General features: G+C 43.0%; 1 long non-coding RNA gene across 2 annotated transcripts; it reads left to right on the forward strand.

Annotated features, from left to right (window-relative positions):
* Positions 1 to 11,571: 11,571 nt before the first annotated feature.
* Positions 11,572 to 21,424, forward strand: LOC114091512 (uncharacterized). 2 transcript variants are annotated; one of them, XR_003582508.2, is made up of 4 exons: positions 11,572 to 11,730; positions 15,123 to 15,237; positions 17,497 to 17,594; positions 21,206 to 21,424. It is a non-coding gene; the product is annotated as an uncharacterized lncRNA (long non-coding RNA). The 2 variants fall into 2 exon arrangements; XR_003582509.2 differs by lacking the exon at positions 11,572 to 11,730 and adding an exon at positions 12,721 to 12,798.
* The last annotated feature ends 1,195 nt before the right edge of the window (positions 21,425 to 22,619 follow it).

Here is a 22,619-nt window from a genome sequence, read left to right on the forward strand (position 1 = left end):
GGCTCCAGAATGAGTGTGGCACAGGGCAGAAGGGTGTCAGAGGGACTGTGACCAGAGGCTAGACAGATGGTAAAGATACCGCTATCCAAGACTGAAGGTCACTGTGTCACACAGCAATAAAATTTGTGATTTTACCTTCAGTAATATTGAACGTGCACTTAATGAAATGTAGATATGGCTAAAAATATTACCAGGCAGTAGTTTTTAAATGAGCTAAATTTGTTTGTTTTCTTTTTTTCACTGTGTGTGGTAAGATAAAGATAGATGAATTGAAGAAAAAACTTTAGTTTTCAGGTAGCATATGGAGGGAACATGTCTAATCTTAGAATTACTGCCTAGGAATAAAATTCCTTATCAACCCAAACTCCCAGCTCACAAAGTACACTTGAGCTCACCCTCTGGATGCAACGCCTGGGAACTGCCAACAAGACACAGCCTCCCAGCCAAGAGGGATTCAGGATGTGGCTTCAGAGCCCTTCAGAGAAATGTACTGGAGCCCTTTGTAGAAGCTCAGCTAGACAACAGAATTTCTAAGACACTTGGAGTCTTGTAGACCCTTTTGGTTAAGAAAATTGGGCCCCCAAGAATCAGACAGGTATCTGCTGATACCTTTGGCCCTGCAAAAGCCCCTCCATCTAGAAAACCTTAAGATGTCCCATAGCCCAAGAGAGCCCCACCTGAAATAAATCTGTAGGTGTGGTTTTCATCTAACGGAGCAGATTTTAATTTTTATTTATAAACCCCACATTTCTAAAAGAATGATGACAACTTGAACTAATGGGTACACAATAAGTGGCCTCTGGGCCCCCAAACTCCTGTGGGTAGGAAGCAGGCTGAGAAGCCTATTGAACTCCACAGGTGGGCCATTACAGAGAGGGGAAGGTGACTGAGAGGCAGCAGGAAGAGCCCAAGGGCCAGGGTGGACCCAAGAACCACAGAACCCAGTCCCAGGAAGTGCAATTGTCCTAACAAGGAACAGTGCTCACCTCAAGGGTCAGAGGAAAAGCTGGCATGCTCCCAGCTGGACGTGGGAGTTCCTATGAGCTGGTAACCTCTGTGGACTTCCTGAATTCTCCCTCATTATTGCAGATAAATGGTCCCAAACCAACGTTGTGAGTTAGGAGAATGGATGTTAGATGAGTTTTCATTTAGCCGGCAGGTCTCTGCAAAGAACTGCACCTGAGGAGCCCCAACCCAGACCTAGGATGAGAACATTCTGCACTTTGGGCTTTGTCCTATGGGATGAGGATCTGGAGGATTTGGGGCAATGGGGTGGAGGTGTTTTTCATATGGGGTCATGCATTGCAGGGCCAGAAGACAAATGATGGCAGCTGAAAAAGATGGTCTTTATCAAGTTCTGCCCTTTCTTAAATACACAGACCGTTCCCTGGCCAGAGGGGGCAGTTTATTTCCTGTCCCCTTGTATATGCACAGAACATGTGCCTAGTTCTGACCAAGAGAATGAAGCAGAAATGACATCCTGGCACCTCCCGGCCCAGGCCTAAGAGCACTGACGGTTTCAACTCTCAGCCCCTTGACCCCAGCAGCCTGTCTGTAGGAACCCCACAACACTGTGGAGGCCCCACAGAGGCCCCACTGAGCACCCTGAACTCACACTGAGCTCCCAGCTGCCATCAACGGGCGGGGGCAGTGTGGCTACACAGTCAGCATCATAAAGACGGGTCCTTGACCACCCCAGGGCCAGAAGAGCCCCTCAGCTGAGTATAGCAAACACCCAGAGGAACCCAGAAAACCCACAGAACCTCATAGATAATGAAACTGCTGTAGTTTGAGTTCTTCAGGTTGTTAACTGGTTTCTTATGTAACAATAGTTTAAGAAAATGTGTTCTGGTATTGAGTCCTCCAAAGAGATTTGTGAAATTCAAATACACTTAAAACATATATTCATTTTCCCTTATGAAAACCCTACATAAAGTAAAATTTTAATTAGAGAAACTTGTACAAAAAGGAAAATATAACAAAATGATTTGTGAAATTCGGGGCTGGGGTTGTGGCTCAGCGGTAAAGTGCTCGCCTCCCACGTGCGAGACACTGGGTTCAATCCTCAGCACCACATAAAAATAAATAAGTGAAATAAAGGTGTTATGTCCAACTACAACTAAAAAATAAAATATTAAAAAAATAATTTCTAATTTAACTGATTTAATTGAAATTCATCTTCCCGTCTTGTTTTTTCAATCAAAATACACTAAAACTCTCTCTAAATTGGTGGACAAACTGATTTATTAGATTTAAGCTATCTGTGTTTGCACTGTAAATAGAAACAGCACCTTATTCTCCTGAAGGAATTTCATTTTTAAAGAATTGCCAAATTACTTCATATCTTTAAATTTTTTTTTTTTTTGGCCTTAAGTTTACATATTTGTATTGTTTTGGGAATGGGGGTGTTTTGTGTACCTAAGTAACAATTAGACTAGATTGGATATTCATTTCCTAGTAAATGATGAGCAAAGTTATAATTTAAAGCCCAAGTTCAGGACTCCATCTTTCTAAATTTTTTGTTTCTTAAGACAGTAGTTGAAGGCCCTGCTCCACCCCCGCTGAGGCAGAATGACCCTGACCTTCCTTGACATTCTTTGACAGCCTGCCCTCTAGGTAAGCCACAGTGGACGCTCTGGGAAGACAGGTGACTCTCTGGCCCCTTTCTCTAACGCCCAGAGGACATGGGAGGCTTGGGTCAAACCCTATGGAGAGACTGGCTGCTTTAGAATTCCAAGAGGCCAGAAAAATAGCCAGTGGACCTGGGCCCAGGCCAGGAATTTGCCAGCATCTGTTTCCAAGGTGACTCGGCCCTGGCTTCAGAAGCAGGAAGCAGGACTGCCTCCCAAAGGGTTAACAGCCAAAGAGAAAGAAAGCCTGACTCTGGCCCAGAACGTGAATCCACAGCACTGAATCAGGGGCCAGCTGCCATCTTGCTGCACCCAGCAGCCCCTCCCTCCTCTGGAGGCTTCTCCTCAGCTCCCGGGAGGCTATGCTCTCTCCTTCTGTCCTCCCTCCCTGGTCCTGGGTTGTCTATCTCAGGCTCACGACCTGGCTTCTGTGCTTGCCCAATATCTTAATGTCACAGTGATTTAGGACTCAAACTTGGTCTCTCCACCTCTGATTTTCTGTGATCTCATCCAGTCCTGTTGCTTCAAACACGGAGAGGCCAACAGTCCCCAAATGTAATGCCAGTCCCCAGCATGGACTCTGCCCAGCACTGGACTCCCATGGTCCCCCACTGCTTGACTCCACCACGCCCTACAGGATCAACATCACCAAGCCGGGCTCCTCCCCTTCTTTCACACTGTCCTTCCCACATCTGTAAATGACATTCCTACCCTTGCCTCGCTCAGCTCAAAGCCCCTGGAGTCACCAGGATTGCCTCGGAGGTCACATTTAATTCTGGAGCAGATTCCATTGCCTGTCAGCTCAGAACGCATCGGATCTGACGCCTCCCCACTGCTTGCCGACCAGCAGCTTGGCTGTGCCATAGGATTGCGATGACTTTCCAAATGGGCCACTGGCTTGTGGCCATGCTGTCTATTCTCAGCACAGCAGCCAGGGTGGGGTGGCTGGACCATTAGCCAGTGCATGTCAGTCCCCTTCCAAAACCTGTAAGGACTCTGCACTTCATGCAGCATGGAAACCTTGGCAATGGCCTTCACAGTCCCTGGTGCTCTTGGGCACCTTTCACCTCTTTGCCTATGCCCACCCTCTGTCCCTGGGTCATGCACCTCAGTGGCCCTGCTTGCCTTGCCCCGGAACTTCCGGGCAATCCCTGGCCTCTTTTCCAGGTACTTGCCGCTTTCTGACTTTGGAACCCTCATCCCACCCCACTCCACCCCACATCCCATGTAAACTGTCCTCTTGCTCCTTTTAAATCTTTGCTCAAACATCCAGCTCTCCCTGTGGCTTCCTGATGCTCCTGCTCCTTACCGCAGCTCACCCTGCACTACTCCTGACACTCATTGTCCTGGTCATGATTCACTTTTCTCTGAGGCATTTGACACTTTATAGCATTCTGTACAATGTCCCTGTTTTTTTTCATATCTCTCCATCGCCTACAGAGAGAAAATGAGACTCACAAGAGTGGAGATCTGCTTCGTTGCTTTCTGCCACTAACTCATCCCTACATCTCAGGACAATGCTTCATGTTTTACGATGATCAATATATAATTACCAAATAAAGGCTGAATCCATGAATCAGAAAAAAAGTAGGTACAAATTCATAGAAATTAAAAGTCTCCATTTTCATATTGGTCTTAGTATCATATAAAATATCAAATTTCTTACTGGAAATTAGATGAGTTGTAAATTGTTTTAAAAAGAAATAAGAATAAAAACTTAATAACTGGAATTAAGACATTAACCCTGTTTTTTTTTTTTTTTTTTTGTCAACCAGTCTTTAAAATACTTTACATGCACAAAAGCTGAAAATAGTTTATTCCTGCACCTACACTTTATCTCAGGAGAGCTTCCTACAAACAATGACACAAAGAATCAAGAGCCATCACCTAGTCTGGACTGCGGGCTGGCTGCTGGCACCTTGCTGGGAACAGGTTCCAGTATCAAGCACACGATGAGGATTAATTGGCCATGCAGTTACAAGGCACTAAATCCAAGCTCTTCTTTTGCCTCCCTACAAGCTCTGGATCGCTGAAGGTGACCAGGTCTGCAGCCTCCATGTGTCCTCCAGGGGTGGTCTATAGAAAGTTCCACTGACCTCCAGGTGCACAAGCACAGCCCTCTATGCTGCAGATTTGGTAGGTATTGAAATCCTCAGGGAGGGACAGGGGTCAGGTCTGAGTGTTTCCCGCCTGCTGTCCTCCACCCAGGAACACACTCACATCTACCTCCAGACCTGGATGTGTCTAGAGGATCGAGTGCCGGTGCAGGGAGGGATGCGTGTTTAAAGTGATCTTTCCTTTCCATTCCCTATTGCGTGACTTGGGTGGAAGTGTCCAGATCATCATCATCATAGAAGTTAAAAATCTAACACCAGAAAATTAGAACTTTTTGAAAAAATTTTTCATTGCCCAAGGAGAGAGTGTCACTTTGCAGAGAAATCACTTGTTTTGGTGAAATATTATTTAGCCATGAAAAGAGTAATCTCCTATCATCTCTAGTAAGATGGAAGGACACAAGGGCAATATGTTAAGTAAAATATGTCAAACCCAGAAAAAATTCTGCATAGTCTCTCTTGCATGTGGATGTTTTCTTTTTTAAAGTCCATCAGAATGTGCAATAATGATTACTAGAGGTTAGGAGGGAAGGAGTTATCTGGAGGCTAGATAATAGTACCCCAGCCAGCCCCAAACACAATAAGGTAGCAGGAATAAATTCTAGCTTCCTATAGAAGAGTAGCACGCTGATAATTAATAATAGCCTGTCCTATATTTTGTAAATAACAAAAGAAGAAGAACTTGAAGCCTCCAAACATTAAGTAATGATAAGCAGATGGAAGCCTTAATTACTGTGATTTTATCAGTATATATTTTATACATAAAATGAGATATCAAGCACAGTGACACATGCCTGTAGTCTCAGCTACTCGGGAGGCTGAGGCAGGAGGATTTTGAGTTTGAGGCCAGCCTGGGGAACTTAGAAAGACCATCTCAAAATAAAAAATAAAAACATTTAAGAATGTGGCTCAGTGGTGGAGTGACCCTGGGCTCAATCCCAGTACCACAAAAATAAAAAAAGAAAAAGATAGAAATATCACACTGAACCTAATAAATATGTACAAATATTATTACACATTATTTAAAAATTTATAAACAATGTTTAAGACAGGAGTGGTGACTACCTGTATTTGACCCTTGCATGTGTTTACACCCCATACACTGGTACAGTCCATGTAACTTACAAGCAGTCATGAGTCATTTCTAATCAAGAAATGCGGCCCTACGGCCTCAGCCCTTTCTAGGCCCCAGCTCTACCCTTCAGATCCCAGCAATGACTTCCAAGTCCCCTCTGCTTCCAGCCTGTGTGGGTGGCAGCTGTCAGGGGCACCCTGTGGTGGGGCCTGGCTACTCCAGACATCTCCAAGGGCTTCAGTGCTCTGTCCAGGGACCATCAAAAAGTACCAATTTTTCATCCTGCCTCGTGACACTCGACTCTTGATTTTTCTTTCCAAGAGTTAATGCTTCCTTTTGGCTTAATCCATTAGGCCAAAGTCAAATGAACACCCACAAGGATATACTATAGGACCACAGTACTCACCAAAAAGAAGGTCTCCGTGGGAGGGATTTAGACACCCGAAAGGACTTTGCTACAGTGGAAAGGGACACTGGATCATGAGAAGACAACAGAGGCCTGAGTCCCAGCTGTTACTCCTGAGCTACATGCTTATGAGAAAGTCACTTAAAGTCTTCAGGTATCTGGGCCACACCCTGCTTGGTGTGGTGCAGACAGACTAACAGAACAGTGTACTCAAATGATAGAGTCCCCCATGGACTAGCCTCGTACACTGTTGACTGTCTGGATGGACGTGGGGAACACGGTCCTTTGGGTAACCTTCAAATCGCACTGTCTATGTGACTGTCTCTGTGCTGCCTACGCCGCCCACAGCTAGAGCCGTAGCTATGTACGTGTATCAGAAATAGATTTGAAATAACAGGAGTGACTGCCACAATCACAGAGAAACTATTATTAAAAATATTAACTTTGATTAAAAATGTCAGTTTTGAGAAGCTTTTAATATCTTCTACCAGTGCTAAACTGACATTAGTGACATTTCAATATTAATTTCTAAAAGTTGGTTTTCATTTGTGTCCTTATTTAACTGAACTTTAAATCTTTGAATTTATAAAAGTGGCTTTCATAAAGTTTCGGTTTACAAAGAATTTTGTTTAAAAGTTTATAATCAACTCTATATACTCTGAACAGATGTAAATGTTTTCCCAGGAGCTGAATGCTCAGCCATATTTTAATACAGATCATAATAACACCACGACTTACGTATACAGGAAAGAGAATTACCCAGTACTGAGATTTATCTCTTCATAAATCAAAATGTGCATTTATTTTTCCACTATTCCCAAGGAAGGTTACAGTTCAAAATTAAATTTACCCCTTGCATGCTGAAACTAGAATTCTGATGTCTACCTCAGAAAATTACAGCATTTGAACTGGGAATATAACTCAGTGGTAGAGAGGCTTGTCTAGCCTGCACAAGGTCCTGGGCCAGATCCCTAGCAGTGTATGCACACACACACACACACACACACACACACGGGAAAGACAAAAGAAAAAAGAAAATCAGAGAGTTTGTTTTGAAAGCAAGAAGAAAAAATTGCCCCCTCTTACAGAGCATCTGGGGTCTGCAGGATGTTTCCTTGCCCCTGTGTGATGGGCGGAGTCCTTGATGGAGATACTCCCAAAGGGCTTCCTGAGACTTCAGACCCCAGGCCAGTGTGGGGTCCTGTGCCTGTACCTGTGCATGTATAGACACACCTGCAGGTGCATATGTGGACACGTGTCACATATTTTTTTGAAGTTAAAATAAAAGATGTTTTATGTAAAGTGGCGGGGGGGGGGGTCCTGTAATTTTCTCAAATGCAGTAAACATTCTCCTAAGGATCCATGATGCTCATGAAAAATGCGTTGGGGCTTCATTTCCTCCTCTCAATACTCCATTGCTGCCCCAAATCTCTCGAGACTTGACGTTGTCATTTACTTCAACACAGGAACCACTTCATTCTGCAGCACTCTCCACACCGACCTGGGCTCCTCACCAGCTGCGTAGTTGGCATTGACGTTTCCAAGTGGACGTGTCAACTGGCGTTCCTGCTTTTGTCTACCTGCCGACTCATCTTCCCCTTCTGTTTCTCAGCAACTGATGGACTGTTAAAGAAAACATGTTGCATACACACAACCGAGCCCCAATGGTGGCACCATGGATGACAGTGGAGCACATTCAGTGGATCATGGAGCCGCTTTTCCCTCTAGCTCATCACCTGTTGTCCATGCCCCCAGCCCCAATTCCTGGAAAGCCGCTCCCCATCCTCACCTCTTCTGCCCTTACCTCCAGGCCCCATCCCTTCACCAAATACATAAATATGAAATAAGAAAAGGTGGCCCGTTCCCTTGGAGACAGAGGTCCCCTGATGTTTGTCCTGCACAAGCATTCCCGACAGAGCACTGACCCAGCCCTGAGCTGCAGTGTCACTCCCTACTGTCTTTCCTGGCTGGCTCCAGGGCACAGATAGCAAATGGTTCAACGAATGCCATTTCCACTGTGGATACCTTGTGAATCTTACTGACATGAAGAGATCCCCTGTGAAGAGGAAGGGGGACTCTGTGAACACCAGTGCTCTTCAGTCTGCTCTTGTTCAGCTGTCTTGCTTTTGCATGATCTTCCTCAGGCTCTGTTTTTCTTAACAATGATAATTAAAACTTAATTTTAAAAACCACGATACTTTCTAGTCTTTGTCATGTTTTCTCTTGCATTTCTCATCAGAAAGAGGGGTTGTGAAGGTGATTTTGAACCTCTGCTTCTGTTCACCACAGCAGCCTGGATGCCCTGCCTTTGTGTGATGGCGGAGTCCTTGATGGAGATGCTACCAAGGGGCTTCCTGAGACTTCAGACCTCCAGCCAGTGTGGGGTCCTGTGCCCGTACCTTGTGCCTATGCCCCTAAGGGCTGAGAAATGAAATCCAGGCCTTCCGGGAAGAGAGGGCCAGGCTGTCTCCCCTAAGGGCCCTGGTCGTGCACACAGTCCTTAGGAACCTTTTGGTTTAATCATCTCACATACCAAACAGCTCATCCATCTGTCAGTCCCTCTCCCTAGGAAAGCTGAATGTGCCCTCACTGACACAATCCACCAGTGAAGTCCACGGGGAGCTGGAGGCTGGGGCAAGGACTCGCCAGTAGCGGCTCAGGACCTGAGCATATGGCCTGCTTAACCTCAGACGACTGACTTGACTTTTCTGGGCCTCAATTCTTTGGACTCCAAAATGGGACTCTCAACAGCATGAGTGTAATAGGGTGCTCTAGGGACTGCACAGAGTTGTTGGTGTTAAACTCCCCCGAACACTGGCTGCTACTGTTGCCTATTATTGTCACGACAGCTGGGAACAGCCTGGCTATGTGCTGTCCTTGGGACTTAGCATCCATGTATGCTTCTCTTGGTAAAGCCTGACCCATCACACAGTGAAGCATTTTGAAGTTTTATTGCTATTTTAGTCAAAAAAAAAAAAAAAAAAATATATATATATATATATATATATATATATATATATATATATATATGATTGATCCATAATTCAATACAATGATATACAATTTCAGTTCCAAATTCCATTTAATGATTTTTTTAAAAATCACTTCTCCTTTAAGAAAGAAATAATTTCTGACAATTTGATATTTGGGGAAACAAATGAATAGAAGCAGCCTCATAGATAACCACCTAATTTTCTCAAATCTCTCTTCCTGTGAACTTAAAACTCACTTGTTATCTCCAAAGAACAGGTCTTTGAGGAGTTGTTCTGGTGCTCATCAGAACTCTTTGGACGGTGGCACCACATTTTATCACAACTGTGTCATGCACGGTTATCAGCCACATGGCCTTCAAAGCCAGAAGTAGGGAGTCAAGGCTGACAGTATTATACTTGTTCTCTTTCAAAGTTATTCTTCTATTTCTAAATTTAATCAAATGCTTTGTATTTGATAGTGCAAACTACCATTAATTTATGAAATCCTCACAATCTTGAAGATTCTCCTTCTGATCTGGGTTCCAGAATTCTTTAGAAGGATTTCTCAAGGCCAAGTTGATTTTTTCTGATTTGAGCATCTTCATCTGCAAAATAGAGAGAACATTAACTTTACGGAATCCCTTGAGAGTTAACTAATATTTCAGATAAGATGGTGGCTGAGGAAGAATGTCAAAAGCTGTAAATTGATGCATAAATATGTGACTTCCATGGGTCTGAACATGTGTCCTAGTCAGGGTTATTTCTGACATGCAGGATAAGTTGCAAAACAGAACTCTTTTTCTCTTATTTCTAACTTAACAGTAAAAGTCACAAACATGCTTCTTTCCCCTCCTTGAACAAATGCCTTCTAGTGACATTTCTTTTCTTTTAAGGAAAAAAAAAAAAAAAAAAAAAAACAAGGCTAAGGTGCCTATGGCTGCAGGAAAAAAGATACTGCCTTTTTTTTTTTTTAACTGTTTTCTTTATCTTTTCCACCCAGAAGGCTAACAAGAAAACTGGGCGCCTGTGCTTCCTCCTGCTTCCATTTCTGCACATTTTGGAATGACTTGCTATCACTTCTGGCTTTGAAAGCCCAGAGTCTACCCTGAAGATCTGACAGAGACAGAGAACTAGAAATAGTCTGAGTTTGTGAGCAGACTCCCCCAAGTGTTCTCATTTCTTGGTCATCAAATTGGAAACGATTGGACCAATTCGACATTTTATTCTCTTTGGCACTTAGCTCTATAACCTCAAGGTTCTGGGGAGAGTTTCTATTAATAGCGCATAGACATTGCATCTAATTTACTTTGCTTGACTTACCAATTAGTTCCACGTGTCCCCATCTTTGAGGCCAGCTTGCCATTCTTGGGAAGATGGACAGTAAGAAAGAACTGGCTATTTTAGAATTCAGTAAAATAGAAATAACCTAAGAAATAATTGGATCCTAAGCAGAGCTTTTCTCCCTCCTAGTCTTGAATCAGTACAGGATTTAATGAGGGAAATTTGCCTTCATGAGCTTGGATAGAAATTTTGGATATATAGCCCTTTGAGATGTATATACAGTTAGTCTTTATAAGTCTGATTTACGTCTTGTAGTTCTCCAATTATAACGTGTAACAACCTGAACCCTTATTTGCAAATGACAGGTATTAACCCTGGCTCTCTGGAGCAGACAAGGGCTTCACCAGAAGCATAGTGAAGCTCCCAGAGTCAATGGCAGGCCTGAGAGCAAAATTTGGGACCTGAGGGGTCAGTTTCCTTTCATGTTTCCTGGGTCCCTGTGTGGCATCTGGTGGAATGGTCACCTCTTCCAGGTTACCATTGGAAGGACCACTGTCTATTATTATATGCTAGAAGGACTCTACCACTGACCTTTACCCCCACCTCCCTAAAATGCTTGATTTTTTAAAGCTAATTTTGCCGCATCTCACTGAGGGGTCTGGAATGCCCCAGCACCAAACCTCTTCCAGTTTCACAGAGCAGCTTTAGTAGCAAAGGAGGGTTTTGTTTAGGTGGGATGCAGGGTGTCTGGGGGGCAGGTGCTTTGGCTTTGGTGTTATAAGGGCTCCACAGTGTAGTCTGTGTGATCTCTTCAGCTTTGATCAATATCAGCAGTATCCGAGTGTCCCAGTCGTCTACACTGAGGCAAGTCATGAGGTAGTTAGTTTCTTTTTAATTCCTTTATTCTAATTAGGTACGTATGCTAGGTACATGTATGGGGTAGTTTTTTGATTGCACTTAGATGTCAGCTTTCTGAAGTGCCTATCTTTGGGCTCCAGGATCAAGCACTGATGACACAGGGCTTGTGGCCACAGCTGCATAGTCTTGGGGTACAAGATGTGGAGAGGACTGTCCCCAAGTCCCTCAGGGAAAGCATGGATGACAGGAGTGCAATAGCACCAGCAGCCATGGTCCCCGAGTCGCAGGATGTGAGGCCCTTCCAAGGACTCTCAAAATGAGTACATGAGGTTCCTGAGCCTTGGGCAGTGGAGCCTGGAGCTACAGGATGAGATGGACCTCCCAGCTGACATGCGTGAGCAGAGGTCATAGGGCATTTATGTCACCGGTAACAAACTAGAGGTTGTGGGTCCCATGAGGCAACTCAGGGTGGCACTGGGGTTTGTGGGGCTGGTAGTCACCCTCTTGGAACTACCTCCTCCAGCTCCCATGGCACAAGCACAGGTGACACCAGCAGCTGTGGTCCCACGTCCGTGGCTGGCTCTCCTTAGGTCCCCTGGGCAAGGGCAGATAATGGTCTCCATGTTCCTGGAGGTATAGGACGTGGAGGAGAACTTTCCTGGGTTCTGTGGGTCACTGTGGGTAGTGATGGGGCTTGTGCTTTTGGTTTCCACTGTCCTGGAGATCAGGACATGGAAGGACACCAAAAAAGAAGAACAAGTCTCCAGGAATGACGGGAACAGGAAGCCCTGGGCCTGCCTTGCTCCGGATTCAACTTCCCAGGTAGAAGCACCTCTTAGATGGAGGCTTTGTCATGTCCCCAAATCACGCTGGCTACCAGGGAGTACTCAAGCCATAGCTGCTTCTCCGTCAATGTTGAATTAGTGGATTGTGGATGAAGTGACCATGCTTGTAGTCATGAAAGCATCCTTTGCTTGAGCCACTTAGAAATATGACAACCAAATCCTGAATATCCTCTGATTTTATGGCATCTTCATGGAACTCATGTGAGTCGTAGATCATTGTTTCTGTTCTCAACTGAACTGCTGATTATAACTAACTCCATTCTATCTCCCTGCCGCAGTCCAGCTGCAGCAAAATAACCTGGGGGGGGGGGGGGGGTGTGACGAGCAACTTGTGTACATTGATACAGCAGGAGTGGGAGCCATTTATTGTAGGACAACAGATGTATTTATACATTCCACACAGCTTATCTAATTAACATAAACTAGATACAGCAGTCAACCAATAAGGAATCTCCACACTTAATGGCTTGCTGGCTCCACCTCACAAACCACTCCCTCTGGCAAAATGCCAGGCGCCATCTTGACTTGTTTACAGACTCTAACATCTTCCCCCCCAGAAGGGGAGCTGGATGATACTAAGAGGACATAGTTGTAATTTTAATTTGTTAACTTACCAGGTATGACTACCATTTTTTTCAATGTTTTCATGAATTTTTTTTAGGAGTGGTGGGCACAAAGAGCAGCAGAGAGCATTAAGAAGAAAGCTGAGTGCACAAAGAGGGTTTAGAACATGAGAAGGAAAAGAGAGCTAGTCAAGGTTGTTTTATCTTTTATTTTTCTTTTATTTTTATGTATTTATTTTTCTCCTAGTGTGGGGGACGAGCCCCAGGCCTGTGTAGGCTAGGAAGCATTCTACCACCAGCCTTTACCCCCGCCTCCCTAAAGTGCTTGACTTTTTAAAGCTAGTCTTGCCACATCTCACTGAGGGGTGTGGGATACCCCAGCACCAAACAAGGCCATCTCCTTCCCCATAATTCACACTGAATGCCACACAAGCCTTAAAAAAAACACCATTTATGTTTATTTATTATTATTATTTTTCTACTTATTTATTATTAATATCATTATCGAGCCCAAGACCTTTCACGTGCTGGACAAGTGCTCTCACTATACCCCCAGCCCCAAAGCACCATTTATTTTGAAAACTACGTTCAGGTCTAAGCCGAGTTCTGTCCACAGTGACTATTCCAGATGTCCGCGCTTGGTGGGACAAGCCATCTTCTCTACTACCCCTCTCTTTGGGTGAGTTCATCCAGTCCCCAGGTTATAAACACTGTTTCTCTACCAGTGACTTCCACCTCCCTATCACCAGCCCTGATGCATTCCAGAAATCCAGGCTCAGACTTCCAGCTGCCTAACCGCACAGCCAACGCAGAGCTCTTGCTTTCCTCCAAACCTCTCCTTCTGGAGCCTTCCCCTAGCTACTTAGCCCAAACTCCATTGATCCCTTCCTCTTCTTCAGCACAGTGACTACCTGGCAGTGAGAATTGTGGTCTCCGCCAGGGAAACACAGCAGATCCAGCCAGACCTTCCGTGCCTCCACTTTCTCAGCTCAAGCCACACAGCTCTGGCCTAGATCATTGTGTGAGCTCCTAACTGGCCTCTTTGCCTTCTGCCTGGTCCCTTGAATGCACCCTCTGCTCAGCAGCCAGTGTTAGGAGTTTGATATTTTTAACCTCAACATGACGGTGTAGCTGATTGGCTGGATCCCAGGCCTTGGAGCCAGATGACCTCTATCTCCATCGCTTGTTAAAAGTGGGAGACCTCGGCCTAGTTTTCTCATCTGTCTACATTTTAATTTTATCATCTCTAAAAGATGAAAATAATAATAGCACTTATTTTATGGGGTACTAGGTTGATATGAAATTTAGTTGAGATCTTGTGGGACCCGTTGGAGCACAGAATCTTTCATACGGTGATTGATACATGCAACTGTATCTCTATTAATAATCTAAAATAGCTAAAAGTTTTATTATATTAAATAAGATAGCTGCTAGTTTAAGAGACAAATGAGGTATATTCAGCTTTATGTATAAACATGTAAAACATTTATATATTTGTGGCATGTGAATGCATGATTAAAACATAGGCATCGTGGGATGCAGTTTGAAGTCTGGGCCCCTCTGTCATTTGCCAGTTTGCATCCTGATATTGGGTATGTCAAGCAAAATTAACTACACAAAACGAATATTGATCTGGTATTTTAAATTGTTTCTCAGCTGTTTTCTCAATTGTACTATGGTTTTATGCTAGTGGAAATAAACTAACAAAACCACAACTTTTCCAAAGAAGAAGTCATGATAGTATTAAATTCCAAATAAGAAAGAATAGCAAAGCTGGGAACTGGTCACAGGACAGAAGGTCTTAGGCAGCAAGGGATCCACCTGCCCTTGACTTAGTTTTAATACTATTTTTCAGCAGAAAGACTAAGTATTACCCTAGGAAAATTAGAATGGCAAATGTTAAGATATAACAAATATATGTTAAAGAGTAACCATATAAAAATTGTGAACAATTGCCATTTTTATAATTAAATGTCAGTTTTGCTGGTGATGTTACCTGACTTATGATAGTAGGGAAAACCAGATTGGAAAATGTCTAAATGATATGGTGCCTGGAATACTATTTTTCATTTAAAATGATCTAATAATTGCAAGAATTAGATATACTGAGAAATCTAATTACATTTAGCAGACTGTAAGAAGGTCTGAATTAAAGGGCACACAGATAAGAAAATATAATCATTGGTATTCTAGACTTATGCTAACTTCTTAATATGGAAGCTTTCTGACATATAGAAAAACCAAAGTATACAGAGCATTGGTTATTACTTTAGAATACAGAAAGGAATAAAAGGAATCTTGTGGTTTTAAATCACTATATAAAAGTATAAAACTGATTAAGTTTCAATACTAACCATAAACTGAAATTGAATCCCTAGGAAAGAGGTCCTCAGAGAGGAAGTAAGACATTGACCAGAAGAGACAATGACTATTCCTGGTGTCAGCATTGTCACCCACTAAGTGTGTGGGCAAGAGGAGAGTTGCAGAGGGCAGGCAGGCTGGCTCAAGCTCCAGAGGCTGCATCGGGTGAACTAAATTAATACCTTCTTTTCTTTGACTCTTATCATGACCTTCGAGGGCGGATGTTGTTAGCCTCATTTTGTAGTTGAGGGAAGCAAACAAGGAAAGAAACCAAGGTCAAAGCCCTAATGACCTGGGGGAACTAAACAGATCTCTCTGCTTCAAAAATTATGCTCTTTCCACTTTTTCAAGCCTTCCTCTTTGCACACTCAGATATTGTGACATTAATTCCTGCATCTATAACTTTTCCCTCACCTGCATGAAAATACATATAAATAAGGGAGGTAGATATAGCTGATATCCACAGTACAGCTCTTCTTGGGGAAGGTGGAACTTTCTTTAACACATAATTTTAGTAGTTACATTTACTGATTCACAACTAGAACAATAAAGTCACACAGAAGAATCCCACCTCCCTACTTCCCTTTCTCCATACTCTTTCCTCTGCCTGTTCCAGGTGCATTTATTAGTTTGCATTTTGTGCTTCCATGATTCTTCAACTCAAGCAAAGGCAAATATGTGGTCCTTGCCTCTCTTACACTCTGTGGGCCAAGATGCACTCAGCTCCTTTCATGGTTTGCAGGCTGTCCTGGAGGTCCTGGGTCAGTCCCCTCTTCTCTTGCACAGTTGCACAAAATTCCATCATGTGGTTGGACAGTGATTTACTTGACTAATGTCCTATTCAAAAACAATTAGGGGCTGGGGATGTGGCTCGAGCGGTAGCGCGCTTGCCTGGCATGTGTGTGGCCCGGGTTCGATCCTCAGCACCACATACAAACAAAGATGTTGTATCTGCCGAAAACTAAAAAATAATGAATATTAAAATTCTCTCTCTCTCTTTAAAAAAAATTAGGTTTTATTATTTTTATTTTAACATTTTGGTTATCTTTTAGTAGTAAAAATAGCACCACAATAAGTGACCTAAATCACCTACATAATTTCTTACACATGTTGCAACATCTGTTGGCAAGATGATAAGTAGGCCAAAGGCCAGTGTAGGTACAACTGCAAATCCAATAGACACTGTCAATCATTCTTCCACAGAGGCAGCACCATTTCGAAAGTCTCCCAGTGATATATGAATAAACCTTTGCCCACAACCAATGAGACAGGGTGCCCTCAAACATTTGGATTTTTGACAATCTGATGTGCAAAAATGAGATTCCAGTGTGGATTTTATATTGCTTTCTTAACAAGTGAGTGCTCTTTTTTGAACATCTTCTCATGTAAGATTAAGTGTTGTTTGGATGTTGTGTTTTGTGAACTCTCTGTCCAGGTCCCCTATTTTCTATTGTATGTATTGGTCCTTTTCTTCTCACTGTCTTTGCCTCATAAACTAAGGAAATTAGTCTTTCTGTCTGAAGTATGGGATATAAATAATTTCCCCAGGGTTCTAGTGTGTATCTTGCCTATGATAATAAAGCATATGATGCTTTATTACGATGTAAAAGTTAGTTGGGGGGCATGCATATGTTGTCAAACTCATCAAAAAATTATTTTTGTAATTTCTGGATTTTAAGCTACAATTAAACAGGCTCCATGGTTTAAAATGGATCCTCTCAAGTTCCTCTGGAAGCTTCAATGAACGTTAAGTTAGGCTTGGTGCCCAGAAATGGCAAGCAGTTGAGTGACAATAGCTGACTCTAATTCAGCACACCATGAGCACCTGTCAGGTGACAGGAACGTGGGCCCAGGGCGAAGGATGAGGCCCTGGCCTGGCTTCACAGTGCCGCAGCCTGATCGGACTGATCTGTTGATGAGAGAAAGGCTTCTACAGAGAGCTGTGAGAGCCTGAATGTGGGGTACTTGGCCCAGCTGCTGGCCAGTGGGTCTTCTTGAAAGAGCAGGATGTTTTCCAACCATAGGAGAGAGAACGAAAGAGAAGGTCCCCAAAGAGCCAGGGTGCAAAACTAAATCCACAGCGAGGGTACACTCTACACAGGCTTTCGGCACACGGTTTTGTTTGTATATTAATTCAACACATTTATTTCCCAAAGTGCTTGTAACGATAACTGGAAGTGGAATGCTTGGTGGTTTGATCTGCACTGTGGTCTAAGTATGGTCTAGAGGCCTTTCAGTGCCCTCTGTGGAGAACCTGGAGAATCTTCCTGTGACGTCCTAGTTGGGGCTGATTTGGATTTCCCCGACCTGATTAAGTCCTTCTCCAACACTGACCAGAGGTCCACCCTGCCATCAATTCCCTCTGTGATTCCTTTCTTCTTTTTTCTTAAGGACAGTGGATGCTCAGTAACCAAATTTACTCATGAGCCAACCAGCAAGAGGGCACTTCCCTGGCTACCATTTCCTTGATCAACCCTGTTCTGCTCACTGTAAGTGATAGAATCTCTGACAGAAAATGAGTACTTGGTAAAGAAAAGGGCTTATGGAGAGCTTATGTGGGTCCAAACAGGGAAGGTACCATGACCACTGTAGGGTACTGCTCCCCCGCAGTGCTCCCTGCTTTTCCCGGGTCCTAGGGTCTGCTCTCCTCTGCACACTGTTCTGCTGTTGCCTTCAGGAGCCTCCTGCATATGCCCATCTAAGTTCCTGCTCTATTTCTCCACCCTGTTTGTTGAAGATACCTGCATATTTACACCCATAATTTCTCACTGTTCATATGAGCCAGTTTGTTGATTTGATTCTCTTGTTTTTCCTTCCCTACCCTGGAAGATAATTCTCTGACTACTGGTATGAGGTCTAGTTTGTTCTCTTCTGTACCCCAGTGCCTGGCATAATAGGTACTCAATAAAACTGTGCTGAGTGAACCACACAAAGCACCACAGCCACTTTGGCCCTGCAAGGTGGCACACCCTTCACTAGGAACAGGGCTGCTGCTCCCCTGCAGGGTCCCTGATAGCTATCACAATTATGTACATCACAGGCAGTGGTGATAAAAATGCCACACTGGTAATGCTGTCTTCTCTTTTACATCACTAAGGGAAGTCCTAAAATATATGCCCAAGGGTTAAATTCCTACAAAAGCTCTCTGCAACAAAATAACAGTTCAGGTTTTTCTTCATTTGTCTCTGATCTCTTTGGGAAAATAGTTCAATAGGGGCCAGGTTTTACTCTGTGAATAAGAAGCAGCATTTAATTACAACAGACAGAATGGGAGCAACGTTATTTACCTGAGTTCTCCAATGGTGCCTTCCACTTAATTGCTGCCGGCTGGCAGTGCAGAACACTCTGGTTCCTGACATCTGTGCGTTAGCTGTATGTATGTGGAAGACTGGCTTAAGGTTTTAAGATCCCAATTTATCATATGTAAAACAGCAGTGCTATTTCTTTGAAACAAATTGCTTAAGCAATTTAATATAACAACTATAAAGGGACAATGTGATGTTTTACTATCACACCATAAAACAAATCAGAACAGTACATTTAGTTGACATTGATGTTAGGAAGGACACAACACCAATGTCCAGTCCCAGATATGACAATTAATCTCATGCATTACAAAGCATGCAATTATAAAATAAAATAAACGTTGACTCTCAATGCCATGTTTTGTTTTGTTTTGTTTTTTTTTTTGGAAATGTCAAAGGGTGATGAAAAATTATTCATAAATTATGAGTTTTCCCACAGTGAAGCTCTAATTTGGCAGGTGGTTACCCAGGCAGCAAGCAGGAATAAGGAATACAACATATTAGAAAAGATTTCATAGGTGGAGGGTTGGTAGTTAAAAGCATATTTTTATTTACTGTTTGGGCTTTCTACAGTATGATTTTTATAATTTTTCTTAAAAAGAAAGCAAATTTAAGTTACATAAGTAACTTAAATGAGTATGGTTTTCAATTACATAATGCTACAAAAATCTGAAAACGTGAATGCAAAGAATAAAAACATTTAAGCAAAGTGTCACATATGCAATGATTTATTTCAAATAAAATAGGGACTTGGAAGGTTGAAGACTGAAATGCTTGCTGGTTCCCTTCCACTTTGTAGAATTTTGTGTGCAACCAATCTTTACAAATAGCAAACCCTGAGGGTTTAATCTGCTTCCATTAGTTAGACTGACGTTGTGATTTGCTTGGTTTCTATAAGTTCCAGAGTGCAATAAATGTGGAAGCAAATGAAGTGATGAAATATCTGGCCGGTGAGTCATTTATCCCAATAAATAATTGATATTCTAGTGTCTAAGACACAAGCTAGGTATCAACACCCAAACTCTTCCTGAGAATGTGTCATCTTTACCCAATTCACAGTTTCAGCTTGTGGGCTTTGGCATCCACCAGGAGCAAGTCCTCCTGCAGCCAGCCTTGCTGGCCAGTCCCTGTGCCTTCAAAGCACACACGCTTTCACCAGTACAGTGTGGGAAGGGTGGGAAAGCCTGGGGATGGTACCTAAAAGTGGCAGTTACTCTAATAGAATAATGTAGACCACAGGCCAAGGGTTGTTGGGGAACGCTAATGAATGACTCAAGATTTCTTTCTGCAGAGAAGGAGGAAGACGGTAACATGACGGCTGAAAACTTAGGCCCTAAAAAATCTCTTAGAGTCCCTGAGACTGCTCAATGCTCCAGAAAGCACTTTAGATTATTTTTCTACCATTTGCTCTTAAGTACGTTAATTCATAAAATACTTCCATTAACCAAATCTTAACTTTGATAATCTAAAAAGAAATTTCTAGCATCTCCCAACTGTTCCCTGAGAGACACAGAGCAAAGCTTTTCTCACCCAGAGAAACCCAACATCCACAAGGGGAAGAGAGGCCAGACAGATTTCTACAGCCATCAGGAATTTGCAGAACAAAGCCCCTTGGAGGACTTCATGCATCTGCATGCATAAAATTCCTGCATGATTCCAGTGGTGGGTGCAAGGTTGATTTCAGAGGCTAAGGGTTCAAATCACCCAGAGTCTCACCTCCCCACGTGTATGGGTGCTGACCCTGGCCCTGGGTGGAGCCAGCCAGGAATGTCATGACATTCTACCTTGGCTTCCTCAAAGTATGGTGGCTGAATGAGATGAGCTGCTATCCCAAGAGCCACTAGCCACTCCCAGGTAGTCTTAAGGCTTGGGGCCAGAAACTGTCACAGTGTCACGCTGTACTTTACTAGTAAAGCCCTCACAGCTTACAGACTGTCTTCTACCTCTCAATGGCAGGAGTGTCAAAGAATTTCAAGTCCATTTTTAGAACCACCATAGTCAGCACTTCCATTCCCTCAAGGATTGAGTTGGCATTTTCCTTAAAGAACCTAAAACTATCTCCTAAGGAGACTCCATAAATTGTCCAGAGGCAGCTGACAGAGCAATATGCAAGTTACTTTAATGTCTAAATGATTTCAGGACCAGAGGTGGAAGTCACTGGGCACACTTCACCATATTAGGGCCTCACAGTTCAATTTATGAAGGTGCAAAACAAAATCTCCAGTTTTGTGATTTTTTCCTACTGTCCAAAGAAGAGAAGCATAGTTTACCATTCTTGAAAATTCTGAAGAACTTTGTAGGATTTTTGCATTACCCTGTTTTACTTTTGAATCAATTCTAACTCAAGAAGATAAAATTAAGGAGCTGGGATGCTCAGTGCCAGAGCCTTTGACTGACATGCGTGAGGCCCTGGGTTCAGTCCCCAGTGCCAAAGACAAATGAGCAAACTATATATAGATATACATATAATTAAGAAAATAAGTACCAAGGGGAGAAAAACGTTAAGAGTAGAAAAAAGCTTGTATCTTATGGGAAGTGTTTAAGACTTTAGAATATTTGATGTTAAATGTTCATAATCATCCTTAATATATAAAAATGACGATTGCTCAATTACCATACAAGTATTTTAAATTTTTTGAAACTTAAATTTTGTTTTCAAACTGTAAAACTAGCTCCACTGTAATATTAATAACCAGGTAGAACTAGGATTCAAGTAGAAGAATGATTTTCATGACGTCTGAGCATTTAGAATAGTAGCCAAAAACAGATTAAAAATGCACATTCTCTACCCTCAGGATGGGAATTCATACCAGAAACATCTTTCAAGGAGGTTATATCTACAATGATTCTTAACGGACACAGTTTCTCCCAATTTGAAACTGTGCCGAAGATGCTCGCTGACTAGCTGAGAAAGGACGAGAACAGTGATCGGCCTCAGACACAGAGGATGGCTCTCAGGTGTCTTCCTCTGCCCTTCCTATGCTCCTGGAGCACAAGACCCATCTGGACTCCCCCCCCCCCCGCCCCGCCGCAATCACCTGTGGAGCTACTGGCAGGGCTTTCTCTGATGGTTTCTTACCTAGGGCTGTGTTCCCAAAAAGCAGGTCTAGAGATGTGGGAAGTGCAGCCACTCAAATAAAAGTGACAGTGAGATTGAGATGCTGATGAATTAATCTGGAATCTTTAAGATAATTGATTTTGTTTGCCCTGTGCTGACTAGAAAAGCAAAAATTGATTCAGTCCAGAAAATTTTCTTCATAAGCATAAAAATGACAATATTCTAATGCCATGGGATATTCTTATGCCCTCATTGACCCAAAACTAAACAAGCTTTTTTTTAAATCTCAGTTTTAAATAATATTGATCATATACCTTGATTGGTGGCACCCCCTGCCCAAACACTGATTGATTGCTTTGTGCCTGGTACTCTTTTAGGCACTTGGGAGTCATCAGTGAGTAAAACAGGTTCTGCCCTCTTGGAACTTATATTTGATCAGGAAAATACAGATACAGGATAAACAAATGGATAATATACTATATTTTATTTATTATAGAATCATTTATGCTGTTAAGTATATTTACATATGATGCATGCTGGTTATTATGTTTGCCCCTTGTATGCATCAGAGTTCTCCAGGGAAATAGAACCAATAAAATATACACAGACATGTAAGAAGAGTTGATTGGGGCTGGGGTTGTAGCTTTGTGGCAGAGCACTTGCCTGGCATGTGTGAAGCACTGGGTTCAATCCTCAGCACCACATTAAAAAAATAAATAAAGGTGTGTGTGTGTGTGTGTGTGTGTGTGTGTGTGTGTGTGAGTTTATTATGAGATACAGCTGGTGAGATGACAAAGGCCAAGGCCCACAGTATGTTGTCTAAACACTGGTGGAATCATTCAGTCTGAGTCTGAATGTCTGAAAGTCCTGAGAGCCAAGGAAGAAAATAGTGTCACTCCATGTCCAAGGTCAGAGGCCTGAGAACCACAAAGCGGGTAGGACACCAGTGTAAGTCCTAGGGTCTACAGGCCTGAGAACCTGGAGCTCTGCTGTCCCAGAGCGGGAGAAGATGGACATGCCAGCTCCAGAGAGGGTGGATTTGATGTTGCTCTGCCTATGAGGACCCTCGGTGGGTTGGGTGATGCCCACCCTCATTGGTGGGGCCAATATTCTTTACTCAGTCTACTGAGTCAAATGCTCATCTCTTTAGA

Source organism: Marmota flaviventris, chromosome 8, assembly GCF_047511675.1.
Source record: "Marmota flaviventris isolate mMarFla1 chromosome 8, mMarFla1.hap1, whole genome shotgun sequence".
Classification (NCBI taxonomy): domain Eukaryota; kingdom Metazoa; phylum Chordata; class Mammalia; order Rodentia; family Sciuridae; genus Marmota; species Marmota flaviventris.